The sequence below is a fragment of the Suncus etruscus genome, chromosome 2 (genome assembly GCF_024139225.1).
Source record: "Suncus etruscus isolate mSunEtr1 chromosome 2, mSunEtr1.pri.cur, whole genome shotgun sequence".
In the NCBI taxonomy this organism is placed as follows: Eukaryota; Metazoa; Chordata; class Mammalia; order Eulipotyphla; family Soricidae; genus Suncus; species Suncus etruscus.
In genome coordinates this window covers 69,045,229-69,059,975 of record NC_064849.1, presented here as the reverse complement: position 1 = coordinate 69,059,975, position 14,747 = coordinate 69,045,229, and the positions used below count along the sequence as shown (strand labels likewise).

Here is a 14,747-nt window from a genome sequence, read left to right as displayed (position 1 = left end):
GCGGCTCATCTGCCAGCCTGCCTTCCCGTGAGCCTTCTGTGGAGGTGAGTCCACACGCCCAGAAAGGAAGGAACCAGAGGAGCACGGTTGCTCCGCTCCCCTTCGCGACGGTGCACAACATTTAGCCGATGAATACAACCACAACACGTAGAAAAACCCGCAATACTAGTGTGACAATGGGGAAACAACACGGGCCAGCGCCAGACATAGAGAATGAAGATGGCAACTCTGATGACTTGAGCCTGACCAACCACCTAGTCAGTCTCTCAGATAAGGAGTTTAGAGTTGCAATATGGAACATGTTCAAAGAACTCAAACAAAGTATAGAAGAGAACACTAATAAGAATCAGGAGAATATGAAGATAGAAATGAGAAAACTCCAAACAGAAATTTGAGATCAAATAATAGGTCTGAAAAACTCAGTAGATGAATTGAAGAAAAACATGGTTGAGATTTCCCACAGGTTAACAGCAGCTGAGGATAGAATCAGTACACTGGAAGATGAGATGCATAACAATTACATACAGCAGAAGAAATTGGAAAAAAGCCTCAAAGCAAATGATCAAACAATGGAAAAATTACTCAAAGAATGGGAACAGATGAAAATAGAAGTCTATGATAAGCTCAACAGAAACAACTTAAGAATCATTGGAGTCCCAGAGACTCAGGAAGAAAATCTCCAGGAAGAATCAACAGTCAAGAACATCATTAAAGAGAAACTACCAGAGATAATGAATACATGCGATCAAATCCTGCATGCCCGAAGAGTGCCAACTAAAAGAGACCCAAGAAAAAACACCCCAAGACACATCCTAGTCACAATGACGAATCCCATAGATAGAGACAGAATTCTGAAAGCAGCAAGATCGAAAAGAGAAATTACATTCAAGGGAACATCCTTGAGATTTACTGCAGACCTGTCACCAGAAACACTCAAGGCCAGAAGGCAGTGGTGGGACATAGTGACAAAACTCAATGAAATAAATGCTTCGCCTAGAATACTGCACCCAGCAAAACACACTTTCAGGTTTGAAGGAACAATACATAGTTTTACAGACAAACAACAGCTCAAAAACTTCACAGACTCAAAACCATTCTTAAAAGAAAAACTGAACGGCATACTTTAAGACAAGGCTTACCAACAGACACACCAAACTTTAATATAAAGATGGCACTAACTCCCAGGACAATTCTTTCTCTCAATGTCAATGGACTAAATGCACCAGTTAAGAGACACAGAGTGGCTAAATGGATCAAAAAACTCAATCCAACCTTCTGCTGCCTACAAGAAATGCACCTGAATAGTCAGAACAAACATAGACTCAAAATAAAAGGCTGGAGGAAAATCATCCAAGCAAACAACACCCAAAAAAAAAAAAAGCAGGAGTGGCCATACTAATATCAGATGATGCAAACTTTATACTTAGAAAAGTTGTAAGTGACAAAGATGGACATTTTGTATTAATCAAGGGATATGTACAGCAGGAAGAAATCACCCTCCTAAACATATATGCACTGAATGAGGGGCCAGCAAAATATTTAATACAACTGTTGACAAATCTGAAAAATAATATCAATAACAACACAATAATTGTGGGAGACCTCAACACGGCATTGTCAACACTAGACAGGTCAACCAGACTGAAACCCAACAAGAATATACTAGACCTGAGGAGAGAAATGGAAGAAAGAGGCCTAGTAGATATATACAGGACACACCACCCCCAGAAGCCTGGATACACATTTTTCTCTAATGTACATGGCACATTCTCCAGGATAGACTACATGTTAGCACATAAAACATACCTCCATAATATCAAGAGGATAGAAATTTTGCAGGCTGCCTTTGCTGACCACAAAGCCCTGAAATTATATATGAACTACAAAGGGACACAGAAGAAAAATTTTAACACCTGGAAGTTAAATAGCCTCATACTGAATAATCAGTGGGTCCGAGATGAAATCAAAGAGGAAATCAAAACCTTCCTGAAAACCAATGACAATGGAGACAAAAACTATCAGAACCTATGGGACACAGCAAAAGCAGTACTGAGAGGAAAATTTATAGCTTTGCAAGCACACATCAGGAAAGAAGAAGGGGCATACCTGAATAGCTTAATGACGCAGCTCATAGAATTAGAAAGTGCTCAACAAAAGGATCCAAAAATAGGGAGGCAGAAGGAAATAACAAAGCTGAGAGCAGAAATCAATGAAGTGGAAACCCAAAAAACTATCCAAAAGATCAATGAAAGCAGAAGTTGGTTCTTTGAAAAAATAAACAAGATTGATAGACCACTGGCAAAACTAACAAAGAAAGAAAGAGAGAGAAACTTGATAACTCGTATTAGGAATGAAAAAGGAGAGATCACTACTGATATGGTAGAGATTCAAAGGGTAATCAGAAACTACTTTGAGAAACTCTATGCCACTAAAAATGAAAACCTGGAAGAAATGGATAAATTCTTGGAATCTTATAATCTTCCACGATTGAATGAAGAGGATGTAGCATATCTAAACACACACATTACTATTGAGGAAATTAAGAAAGTAATCAAATGTCTGCCCAAAAACAAAAGCCCAGGTCCAGATGGATTTACTAATGAATTCTTTCAAATCTTTCAAGAGGAAATACTACCAATCCTGGCAAGACTCTTTCATGAAATTAAAAAAACAGGAAAACTTCCAAATAGCTTTTATGAAGCCAACATCACCTTGATACCTAAACCAGACAGAGATGGTACAAAAAAAGAAAATTACAGACCAATATCGCTGATGAATGCAGAGGCAAAGATCTTCAACAAAATCCTGGCAAATAGGATTCAATGCCTCATTAAGAAGATCATCCACTACGATCAAGTAGGTTTCATTCCAGGAATGCAAGGCTGGTTTAACATCCGTAAATCTATCAACATAATACACAACATCAACAGCAAGAAAAATAAAAATCACATGATCATATCAATACACGCAGAGAAAGCATTTGACAAGGTCCAACACCCATTCTTGATCAAAACTCTCAGCAAGATGGGAATGGAAGGAACCTTTCTCAATATAGTTAAGGCCATCTACCACAAGCCAGAAGCAAATATTGTCCTCAATGGAGAAAAACTGAAAGCCTTTCCTCTAAATTCTGGCACAAGGCAAGACTGTCCTCTCTCACCACTCCTATTCAACATAGCACTGGAAGTACTCGCTATAGCGATTAGGCAAGAAAAAGATATCAAGGGAATCCAGATAGGAAAGGAAGAAGTCAAGCTCTCACAGTTTGCAGATGACATGATACTCTACTTAGAAAACCCTAAAGACTCTACCAAAAAGCTTCTAGAAACAATAGACTCATACAGCAAGGTGGCAGGCTACAAAATTAACACACAAAAATCAATGGCCTTTCTATACACCAATACTAATAAGGAAGAAATGGACATTAAGAAAACAACTCCATTCACTATAGTGTCACACAAACTCAAATATCTTGGAATCAACTTGACTAAAAATGTGAAGGACCTATACAAAGAAAACTATAAAACTCTGCTCCAAGAAATAAGAGAGGACACGCGGAAATGGAAGCACATACCCTGGTTATGGATTGGCAGGATTAACATCATTAAAATGGCAATACTCCCCAAAGCACTGTACAGATTTAATGCGATCCCCCTAAAGATACCCATGACATTCTTCAATGAAGTGGATCAGGCACTTTTGAAATTTATTTGGAACAATAAACACCCTCGAATAGCTAAAGCAATCATTGGGAAAAAGAATATGGGAGGAATTACTTTCCCCAACTTTAAACTTTACTACAAAGCAATAGTTATCAAACCAGCATGGTATTGGAATAAGGACAGGCCCTCAGATCAGTGGAATAAGCTTGAATACTCAGAGAATGTTCCCCAGACATACAATCACCTAATTTTTGATAAAGGAGCAAAAAATCCTAAATGGAACAAAGAAAGCCTGTTCAACAAGTGGTGTTGGCACAACTGGGTAGCCACTTACAAAAAATTGAACTTAGATCCCCAGCTAACATCATGTACGAAGGTAAACTCCAAATGGATTAAAGACCTCGATATCAGACCCAAAACCATAAGATATATAGAACAACACGTAGGTAAAACACTCCAGGACATTGAGGCTAAAGGCATCTTCAAGGAAGAAACTGCACTCTCCCAGCAAGTGAAAGCAGAAACTAACAGATGGGAATATATTAAGCTGAGATGCTTCTGCACCTCAAAGGAAATAGTGCCCAAGATACAAGAGCCACCCACTGAGTGGGAGAAACTATTCACCCAATACCCATCAGATAAGGGGCTAATCTCCAAAATATACAAGGCACTGACAGAACTTACAAGGAAAAAACATCTAATCCCCATCAAAAAATGGGGAGAAGAAATGAACAGACACGTTGACAAAGAAGAAATACACATGGCCAAAAGACACATGAAAAAGTGCTCCCACATCACTAATCATCAGGGAGAATGCAAATCAAAACAACGATGAGATACCACCTCACACCACAGAGAATGGCACAGATCACAAAGAATGAGAATAAACAGTGTTGGCGGGGATGTGGGGAGAAAGGAACTCTTATCCACTGCTGGTGGGAATGCCGTCTAGTTCAACCTTTATGGAAAGCGATATGGAGATTCCTCCAAAAACTGGAAATCGAGCTCCCATATGATCCAGCTATACCACTCCTAGGAATATACCCTAGGAACTCAAAAATACAATACAAAAACCCCTTCCTTACATCTATATTCATTGCAGCACTATTTACCATAGCAAGACTCTGGAAACAACCAAGATGCCCTTCAACAGAGGAATGGCTAAAGAAACTGTGGTACATATACACAATGGAATATTATGCAGCTGTCAGGAGAGATGAAGTCATGAAATTTTCCTATACATGGATGTACACAGAATCTATTATGCTGAATGAAATAAGTCAGAGAGAGAAAGAAAAACGCAGAATGGTCTCACTATCTATGGGTTTTAAGAAAAATGAAAGACATTCTTGCAATAATAATTTTCAGACACAAAAGGGAAAAGAGCTGGAAGTTCCCGCTCACCTCAGGAAGCTCACCACAAAGAGTGATGAGTTTAGTTAGATAAATAACTACATTTTGAACTGTCCTAATAATGAGAATGTATGAGGGAAATTGAGAACCTGTATTAGAGTACAGGCGTGGGTCGGATGGGGAGGAGGGAGACTTGGGACATTGGTGATGGGATGTTGCACTGGTGATGGGTGGTGTTTCTTTATATGACTGAAACCCAAACACAATCATGTATGTAATCAAGGTGTTTAAATAAAAAAATGACACTGCTTCAAAAACTTAAAAAGAAAGAAAAAAGAAGGAAATAGCATCGTCTTTTTTTTGAATAAAAAAAAAGAAAATGTGGTACATATACACAATGAATATTATGCAGCTGTCAGGAGAGATGAAGTCATAAAATTTTCCTATACATGGATGTACACGGGAATCTATTATGCTGAGTGAAATAAGTCAGAGAGAGAGAGAGAAAAACATAGAATGGTCTCACTCAAAACTTAAGGGTTTTAAGAAAAACGAAAGACATTCTTGCAATAATAATTTTCATCCTATACATCCTATACATCCTATACATGGATGTACACGGAATCTATTATGCTGAGTGAAATAAGTCAGAGAGAGAGAGAGAAAAACATAGAATGGTCTCACTCAAAACTTAAGGGTTTTAAGAAAAACGAAAGACATTCTTGCAATAATAATTTTCAGACACAAAAGAGAAAAAGAGCTGGAAGTTCCAAGATCACCACAAAGAGTGATGAGTTTAGTTAGAGAAATAACTACATTCTGAACTGTCCTATTAATGGTAATGTATGAGGGAAATGGAAAGCCTGTCCTACAGTACAGGCGGGGGTGGGTGGGGAGGAGGGAGATTTGGGATGTTGGTGATGGGAATGTTGCACTGGTGATGGGTGGTGTTCTTTACATGACTGAAAACCCAAACACAATCATATATGTAATCAAGGGGGTTTAAGTAAAATAAAATATATTAAAATATTTTTTTAAAAAAAGGGGGAAGATACGAATCTGATTGGGTGATGAGGGAGTAGAAGGGGCTCTGGTGTGGAGGAGGGGAAATATATAAGAGGGGCTATAAACATTGTACAGATGAATTGTTTATGGATTAGGCTTGGCAGTCAGAGAGGACCATTGTAAGGTAAATCAAGTCTACATATACACTGATTTTAGGGACCTATTTGAATATTATCCTCCAAATCTAGGGAATTCCATTTTTTTCCCTAGAAACAGTCGAGAATTAAGAATATTTTTTGGGATTGTTAAAAAAGTATATATGCTTTAAAAATTAATAGTAGGAAGAAAAGAACTCCTGAATGGGGTCCAGTATGCATAGTGGAGGAATTTGTCTCCCCCACATTCCCCCCAGGGCCCGATTTACCTGGCATGGCCCTGAAGACCACTCTGGCGTGGGGGGGGATCTCAGTCCCGGGACTAAGTGGTCAGCGCAGGGGGCCTATGGCTAGCTGTCCTGTCCAGAGCCCCCTACGTACCAGCTGAAGAGAAACAGAAGAACTGGCATGTGGAATCTTCTGGGTGCAGCCTGCCTCTGTAGTTTGTGGATCCATAGAGGAGGAATTTGTCTCCCCCACTGTCCCGCCAGGGCCCGATTTACCAGACGTGGCACTGAAGGCCACTCTGGCGTGGGGGGGATCTCAGTCCCCTGGACTAAGTGGTCAGCCCAGGGGGCCTATGGCCAGCTGTCCTTCCCAGAGCCCCCAACATACCATTGAAGAGAAACAGAAGAACTGCCCCTCTTTATTTTAATTAATATCCTATAGTGATCTGTCCTTTTTACAAGGTACAGACTAAAGTCAAACCTCACCAGGTGATGATAAAAAATAATCTCCTATCCTGATTTTTCTGTTTCAGTCATAGCTTACTTATGCTTCTGTTTTCTCTTTCTTTCTTTTTCTTTCTTTCTTTTTCTTTCTTGTGTTTCTTTTCTTTCTTCTCTTTCTTTTTTTTTCTTTCTTTCTTTCCTTCCTTCTTCTTTCCTTCTTTCTTTTCCTTCTTTCCTTCTTTCCTTCTTTCCTTCTTTCCTTCTTCCTTCTTTCTTTCCTTCTTTCTTTCTTTTCTTTCTTTGCTTTCTTTCTTCTTTCTTTTCTTTCTTTCTTTCTTTCTTTCTTTCTTTCTTTCTTTCTTTCTTTCTTTTCTTTCTTTTCTTTTCTTTCTTTCTTTTCTTTCTTCCTTTCTTTCACTTCTTCCTTTCTTCCTTTCTTCCTTTCTTCCTTTCTTCTTCTTTCTTTCTTTCTCCTTTCTTTCTTTTCTTCCTTTCTTCCTTTCTTCCTTTCTTTCTTTCTTTCTTTCTTTCTTTCTTTCTTTCTTTCTTTCTTTCTTTCTTTCTTTCTTCTTTCTTTCTTTCTTTCTTTCTTTCTTTCTTTCTTTCTTTCTTTCTTTCTTTCTTTTTCTTTCTTTCTTCCTTTCTTTCTTTCTTCCTTTCTTTCTTTCTTCCTTTCTTTCTTTCTTCCTTTCTTCCTTTCTTCCTTTCTTCTTTTCTTCCTTTCTTCCTTTCTTCCTTTCTTCCTTCCTTTCCTTCCTTCCTTCCGTCCTTCCTTCCTTCCTTCCTTCCTTCCTTTTTTTCCTTCCTTCCTTCCTTTTCTTCCTTCCTTGCTTCCTTCCTTCCTTCCTTCCTTCCTTCCTTCCTTCCTTCCTGGAAAAACCCAGGTCAACTGTGTAAAACAAGAAACCCTAATCATTGTACTATCTCTTTACACCATTGTTTCTCTCTCTCTCTTTTTTTCTTTTGTCCATGAAGGATCTTTGTACTGCCTGGCATCATGAAAATACTGTTCAGGAGCAAGTGGCTTTGTGACCAAGGAAATAACAGGAGACTCACAAATTGAAGCAAGCAGACTTTATTTCTGGTGCGCCAGGACCACCTCTTTAGAGAGCGACCCTGGCCCAAAGTTTCAAGCTGCTTATATACTCTTCAGATCATTCCATTACATCTCTTGTCAGCTACACAAAACTACAAAAGGTGATATTTCAAACATACAAAAGGAGATAGTTCAAACATTCCACAGGCCTACATAAACATAAATTCTAATTCACATCATAGGCCCCCCTTCCCTTGGGCCCACTTACATCAGTTCACATCCTGGTGAAATTTCAGAGATGTGGTTAGCATCTTTCTCCGAAATTTCTCTGGCACCAGAAATTGAGTTATAGCCTGGCTGTCATTAAGGGAGGGTGGGGGTGGAGGTGCCTGGAAACCTAGGATCAGCAGGACAATGTCAGATGCCTTTAGCATCAGTGGGCCCTAGAAATGGTAAGGAATTGCTTTATTACTTAGCTGCAGGGGTTCTTAGAGCCAGAGGGGCCTGGGAACAGCACAGGGACAATGAATTTTAGACCCTAGAGACTAACAGTTTAGCTAAATAGGACTTAGAGACTAATAGTTTAGCTAGATTTTAGGAAAACTATAAGATTACTTAGACAGGTTTTCTTCATTTTCCTTCAAATACTATCTTCTCCACCAAGTTCTTTTTTATTTGTATTTTTGGGCCTCTCCAGGAGATGCTCAGAGTTTGTCTGACTTTGAGCTCAGGAATCATTTCTATCAGGGATCAGGGCACAATATGTGGTGATGGGGATCTAATTTAGTTTGGCTGCCTACAAGGCATTGTGTCTTACCTACTGTACTATTGCTCAACCCACCCACCCCATTCTTGAAGAGAAATGTGCAGAGATACAGACTCACAGACAGCAAAATAAGAAAAACCTCATTAAGGCTAAAGGGCTCCTATGCTAGGATGAATGTATATGAGCTTAGAAACTACAAGCCTCAAGACAAATGTGCTTTTTTCAATTTTATTAATTTTATTATTGACAGGAGAAGGAATGTTTTACTAAATTGTTCGATATAAAATGAAGTTTTTTTTAATGTACTTCATTGAAAAAATGTAGATGGCACATTTTATAATATGTTTCAGAAATAGTGCATAACAATTAGGGAATGCTTTGTCTGCATTCCCCAATTTTGAACATTTATAAACTATTTAAGAGTAATTAGGTCCTCTATCTCTTAATACTATGATTACTATTTGCTTTTTAAATTATAAGTATTCTTGCCTACATAACCACATTACAACCATCAAATATTATCACACAGGAAATTCTAAGATCACCTTAATACCTATGCACATGTTTTCCTACAAATATTAATAGGTTTGCATTACAGTGCATGCTTTGTATGCTGGAGGATGTGCGACTGATCTCCAGTACCTCCTGTCCCAACCAAAATTAAAATTAAAAAAATTAGGGATCTGGGACCAGAGACATAGCATGGAGGTAGAGTGTTTACCTTGCATGCACAAAGATGGTGGTTTGAATCCCAGCACCCCATATGGTCCCCCGAGTCTGCCAGGAGCAATTTCTGAGCATAGAGCCAGGAGTAATCTCTGAGTGCTGTGGGTGTGATTCCCCCCAAAAAAACCCCAAAATATTAAAAATATTAAAAAATAATTCAAAAATATTAGGGATCTGAGATATATCTCAATGGACTGAACACAGGCACTGCATGCAAGAGGCCTCAGTTTAATTGCTGCCACCACATGCTCCTCAAGTACACTTGGGGTACTGTGATAAGAGTAGATACTGAGCTTTGGGTAACTTTGACCCAAAATCACAACAAAAATTTATAAATCTGCATTACTGAAGTTAAAAAGTAAAGGAGGCATGAGAGAAAGTCTGTGTTTTCACTAGATCTCTTTTGCCATCCCTTTCTTACACTTTGGGGAAAAATCTAAAAAACTGCTCCGTGGACTATAGTGGGCCATGAGAACCCAATCCTGGCTGGATGCTCCTACTTGGACATTAAATAAGGGTGATTCTTACCAAAGTGAGACTGTCCCAGGCCTACCAGGGGCCTCCCTCACCTGGAACTTCACTGTAATTTTCGTACTCTGGTCTTGATGGGCAGATGGGAAGTGAAGTCCTTTGTTCTTGAGTGTACCCTTATTTATGTCTCCAACAGTCAATGGGATGGCCTAGGGGCATGCATGACTAAACTACCATCAGCTTCTTCTACGTTATGTTTTCCCATTTCATGGACAGAATGTGAGCATTCAGGAAAAGGAGATGTTGTCTACAAGTAAGAAGCAGCAGTGTAAACTTCTCAGTATTATGTGTACTGAATACTGTTTCAGCTGAACGTGCCTTTCCTCATATTCACGAATACACTTTTTTCAGGTTGACTTGAATTTGACCTTGAAAAATGTCTGAACTACATTTAGGAGACTTTTATTAATTAGAATGTTAATTTAGAAGCACTATTGAACTGATTCTAGAAATTGAGCCCCTATCCCTCTCCTCTCCCATCATCATACATCACCAAACACTGGGGAAATAGGGATGTTGCAATGGGTTTTGCAGCTAACAAGGAACTGCTTGGCAATTTTTTAAAGTTTTTGTTTTTGTCTTTTTGTTTTGTTTTTGGGCCACACCTGGTGATGCTAGGGTTACTCCTGGCTATGTGCTCAGAAATTGCTCCTAGCTTGGGGGACCATATTGGAAGCCGGGTATCAAACCCAGGTCTGTCCTGGGTCAGTCCGCATGCAAGGGCAAATGCCCTACCACTGTGCTATTGCTCCAGCCCCTAGAAATTCGTTTTTGAAGTGTATGTAATTATTTAAAGGTGCTGTATGATTAATTATTGCATGCTACTCTAAAGGATTGTTTGTTCACTATATACATATGTATAAATATACAAAATTAAATGCAGAAATAGGTCCTGCTTTGTGGGCCCCAAAGCCCATTTCTTTGCTCCTAAAGGACTTTAAACTTAGACATATTTTAGAACAAAAGTACTGGTCATAACATGCCTCTCCCTTCCAACACACTTTAAGGTTTGGATTTGGTGTTGAGGCAGGGAAAGGAGAAAGAACAGGGTGGGAAATGGAAAGTGAAGGAGAAGAAGAAGAAGAAGAAGAAGAAGAAAAGAAGAAGAAGAAGAAGAAGAAGAAGAAGAAGAAGAAGAAGAAGAAAGAAAGAAAGAAAGAAAGAAAGAAAGAAAAGAAAGAAAGAAAGAAAGAAAGAAAGAAAGAAAGAAAGAAGAAAGAAAGAAAGAAAGAAAGAAAGAAAAAAGAAAGGAAGAAGGAAGAAAGAAAGAAGAAAGAAAGAAAGAAAGAAAGAAAGAAAGAAAGAAAGAAAGAAAGAAAGAAAGAAGAAAGAAAGAATGTGAGGCCTTTCATCATATTCTTTTCTTTCTTTTTCCTTTATTTTTTTTTGTTGTTGTTTTTGGGCCACACCAGGTGATGCTCAGGGGCTACTCCTGACTAGCACTTAGAAATCGCTCCCTGGCTTGGGAAACCAGATGGGGACTCCTGGGGTCTGTCCTAGGGTCAGCCGATGTACAAGGCAAATATCCAACTGCTGCGCCACCACTCCGGCCCCCATATTCTTTTATTGTGATTTAATTATTTTTAGAAACACCATTGCCTTCTATACAATACACCTTTTCTTTGGGGAACATGCCAAGGATACATCATGAAGTCTAGTATTAAACTTATATTCTGGAACTTCTATTCTAAACTTTCCTTTGCAGAGTTGTGCACTGGGTACAATGAGTTCACAGACTTTGCAACTCTTTTGCAGAGGATAGGGATGGGTAAGAAAGGCCTTTGCATGCTCTCTTTGGCAGCACATATACTAAAATTGGGAACAATACAGAGAAGATTAGCATGGCCCCTGCGCAAGGATGACACGTAAATTCCTGAAGTGCTCCATATTAAAAAAAGGGGGGGGGAGGGGGCGAGAAGGGGAAAAAAAGTGCTCAAGCTGAGGCTGAAAGATGATTAGATTCACTTCTCAAGATTTGAAACTTGTACCGAATTTTTGTTGTTTTATGATGGAAGAAGGAAAGAAAAAAAGAAAAGTTGGGATAAAAGAGAGGGAGGGAGAGAAGGAAGGAAGGTAGGGAAGAAGGAAGAGAAAAACAGAAGAGGAAGAAAAAGGGAGAAAGGAGAGTGGAAGAGAGAAAGAAGAGAAAGAAGAAAAATAAAGAAAGGGAGGTAGAAACAGAGAGTGCAGGAGGGAAGAAAAGGAAAATAGAAGGGAGGGAGAGAATAAACATAAAGAGGAAAAGAATGGGGAGAAGGGTGAGGGAGGATGAGGGAAGGAAGAGAGAATAAAAAGAAAAGAAAGAGAAAAGAGAGGGAAGGAGAAAGGGAGGAAGCCTAAATTCTGGCACAAGACAATGCTGTCCTCTCTATCACTACTCTATTCAATATATCACTTGAAGTACTTGCTATAGGTTATTAGGCAAGAAAAAGATATTAAGGGAATCCAGATAGGAAAGGAAGTCAAGCTCTCATTGTTTGCAGATGACATGATTCTCTACTAGAAAACTCTAAAGTCTCTACAAAAAAGTTTCTAGAAACAATAGACTCAGAGCAAGGTGGGCAGGCTACAAAATTAACACACAAAAATCAATGCCTTTCTATACACCAATAGTAATAAGGAAGAAATAGACATTAAGAAAACAACCCCATTCACAATAGTGCCACACACACTAAAATATCAACTTGACTAAAAATGTGAATGGACCTGTACAAAGAAAACTATAAAACTCTGCTCCAAGAAATAAGAGAGGACACACAGAAATGGAAACCGCATACCCTGCTCATGGATTGGCAGGATTTAACAACATTAAAATGGCAATAGTCCCCAAGGCATTATACAGATATAATGCTATCCCTCTAAAGATACCCATGACATTCCTTCAAAGAAGTGTTCAGGCACTTTTGAAATTCGTTTGGAACAATAAACACCCTCGAATAGCTAAAGCACTCATTGGAAAAAGAATATGGAGGAATTACTTTCTTCAACTTTAAACTTTACTACAAAGCAATAGTTATCAAAACAGCATGGTTTTGGAATAAGGACAGGCCCTCAGATCAGTGGAATAGGGCTTGAATACTCATAAAAATGTTCCCCAGACATACAATCACCTAATTTTTGATAAAGAAAGCAGAAAATCCTAAATGGAGCAGGGAAAGCCTCTTCAACAAGTGTGTTTGGGCACAAATGGCTAGCACTTACAAAAAAATTGAACTTAGACCCCCAGCTAACATCATGTACGAAGGTAAAATCCAAATGGATTAAAGACCTTGATATCAGCCCCAAAACCATAAGGATATATAGAACAGCACATAGGCAAAACACTCAGACATTACAGGCATCTTCAAGGAGGAAACTGCACTCTCCAAGCAAGTGAAAGCAGAGATTAACAGGATGGAATATATTAAGCTGAGAAGCTTCTGCACCTCAAAGGAAATAGTGCCAGGATACAAGAGCCACCCACTGAGTGGGAGAAACTATTCACACCAATACCCCATCAGATAAGTGCTAATCTCCAAAATTACAAGGCACTGACAGAACTTTACAAGAAAAAAATCATCTAATCCCATCAAAAAATGGGGAGAAAAAATGAACAGACACTTTGACAAAGAAGAAATACAAATGGCCAAAAGACATCATGAAAAAATGCCCCACATCACTTATCATCAGGGAGATGCAAATCAAAACAATGATGAGATACCACCTCACACCACAGAGAATGGCACACATCACAAAGAATGAGGAATAAACAGTGTTGGCGGGGATGTGGAGAGAAAGGAACTCTTATCCACTGCTGTGGGAATGCCGTCTAGTTCAACTTTATGGAAAGCGATATGGAGATTCCTCCAAAAACTGAAAATTGAGCTGCCAGTACTATACATCTATACCACTCCTAGGAATATACCCTAGGAACAAAAAAAATACACTACAGAAACCCCTTCCTTACATCTATATTCATTGCAGCACTATTTACCATAGCAAGACTCTGAAACAACCAAGATGCCCTTCAACAGATTAATGGCTAAAGAAACTTAGGTACATATACACAATGGAATACTATGCAGCTGTCAGGAGAGATGAAAGTCATGAAATTTTCCTATACATGTATGTACAAGGACTCTATTATGCTGAGTGAAATAAGAGAGAGAGAAAAAAGCAGAATGGTCTCACTCATCTATGGGTTTAAGAAAAATGAAAAACATTCTTGCAATAATAATTTTCAGACACAAAAGAGAAAAGAGCTGGAAGTTACAGCTCACCTTATGAAGCTCACCACAAAGAGTGAAGAGTTAACTTAGAGAAATAACTACATTTTGAACTGTCCTTATAAATGAGAATATATAATAGGGAAATGGGAAAGCCTGTTTAGAGTACAGGCGGGGGGTGTTGAGTGGGGAGGGAGGGAGACTTGGGACATTGGTGATGGGAACATTTGCACTGGTGATGGGTGGTGTGTCTTTACATGACTTAAAACCCAAAACCAATAATGTATGTAATCAGGGAATTTAAATAAAATATATGTATAAAAATGAGAAAGGTAGCTTTGGAACAAAAAGGCCATGTTTACCAAACTTGTCCTCTCAGAGCAAATTTTTAATCCATTCAAGTGGGTTAATATTTGACTCAATCATTTTCAGGAGAAAAGTGAATGACTCTTCATTTGTCTGAGAGCACAGTCCTTTGTTTTCATGTCTCTTTTATGATTGGGAACTTTTAGATCTGTTCTCTCCACCCCATTCACCTGATATTGTATAAATTGAAGGAGGACTGGCCACACATTTCAAGCAGCTGGAACCCATCTCCAGGAACAAACAACTGGAACTCATCTTCAGTTGAAGGGGA

The 14,747-nt window shown here is 38.8% G+C and overlaps 2 protein-coding genes and 1 non-coding gene across 6 annotated transcripts in view; 1 reads left to right on the top strand and 2 right to left on the bottom strand.

Annotated features, from left to right (window-relative positions):
- The window catches only part of LOC126001426 (ribonuclease pancreatic-like), a 459,609-nt gene that overhangs the window by 178,304 nt on the left and 266,558 nt on the right, over positions 1-14,747 (bottom strand). The gene's annotated exons all lie outside the window — the stretch shown is intronic.
- Positions 1-14,747, bottom strand: part of LOC126001424 (ribonuclease pancreatic-like) — a 260,537-nt gene that overhangs the window by 87,600 nt on the left and 158,190 nt on the right. The gene's annotated exons all lie outside the window — the stretch shown is intronic.
- LOC126002140 (U6 spliceosomal RNA) lies at positions 11,691-11,798 on the top strand. The gene has a single exon (XR_007492915.1). It is a non-coding gene; the product is annotated as a U6 spliceosomal RNA (small nuclear RNA).